Source organism: Chinchilla lanigera, unplaced genomic scaffold (assembly GCF_000276665.1).
Source record: "Chinchilla lanigera isolate Chin_1 unplaced genomic scaffold, ChiLan1.0 scaffold00004, whole genome shotgun sequence".
Taxonomy (NCBI): domain Eukaryota; kingdom Metazoa; phylum Chordata; class Mammalia; order Rodentia; family Chinchillidae; genus Chinchilla; species Chinchilla lanigera.
In genome coordinates this window covers 4,947,328-4,948,599 of record NW_004955405.1, presented here as the reverse complement: position 1 = coordinate 4,948,599, position 1,272 = coordinate 4,947,328, and positions in this window count along the sequence as shown.

Below are 1,272 nucleotides of genomic sequence, written 5' to 3'. Positions count from 1 at the left end.
GAGAGCCTGGCATGACAGGAGGCACCGAGTGGCATCACCTCATGGAGGGCATCTAGAAGCCAGATGTCCCTGTGAGCTCAGGGTGTTTCCATGGGGACCTCATAGCTCCGAGTTCTGGCAGTCACTTCCTATACCTGCACGCACCTGCCCCGAAACTCCCTTTCCTTTTGTGAACTAATACCTTTTCAATCTTTTCTCATCTTCGTTTCTCATGTCCTTCTCACTCCTTGTAGTTATCACATGTCCCCAGTTTTAATAGGGCGCAGGTTCCACCTGGTATGAAATGTGACACAATTTTGGTAATTTTTCCCATGTTGGTTTCTAGATGTATACTTCCAAATTCTGGTCACATCCTATCTAAGCTACCAAGCGCTCGGACATAAACCCCACAGAAAATAGAAAGAGATGGCTTTACCTTAGGCTGATCAAAGCCATCTATGATACGTGAACATTTAACATCATACTAAATGGTTAACAGTTGTACTACAGATGAACTATGTTTTATTGTTAGTAATGTACTGTGAATTTGCCTTTCATCTCTTGTAGTTCCATCTATGATGTAGTCGTTGGTTGTATTATCAGTTGAAACCCTTCTGCAAATGTTCCACAGAGATACATATTGCAAACGTCCTAGATGTGAGTGCATGTGAGTAAGCCTGTGATAAAAACGAGGAAGAATGTGTTACTTTTCCATTTCTTGTATGTCAAGCAAGAAGGACAGGGACAGTGAAGCAATGAAGGTGCAGTAACGAAATGGGATGCATTTGGCCATGCAGATATGCCTAACCTGATCCTATTTAGCAGCGCAATGTGGAAAATGGGCATAGGCTGTGATCTGAAGGAGTGCTTAGGCCCTTTTTTTCCTAGACTGAGGTATTGTATGTTAGCCAGGTTTTTGGAAAGCCAAAGACATCCCTGCATAAAAAAACCCTGTGTAGTGCTGAAAATTCCCCCCTGTTCTATGACTTTCTTGTAAGACTCTCACAGTGTAGTTTTGTCCCCTTAACCTCTGTGATTCTCTTCATCCTGAAGGACTGCAAAGCTGGCGGCCTCAGACAGGGTTCCGCCGGCTCTTCCTGCAGGGGGCGCAGCAGCTTGGAGCTGGGGACCTTTGCCAGAGACCTGAAAAGCACCTGGAGGAAAGCTCAGTGCTCCAGAGCAGAAGGGTATTTGAATTCCTCCCCTTCCCTTCGTGTTTGGTAGGTAAGACCTTCCCCACGCCCTGTTGACAGAGTGGACGTTGTGATGGAGCCCAGCATCGTGAAGTCAGCC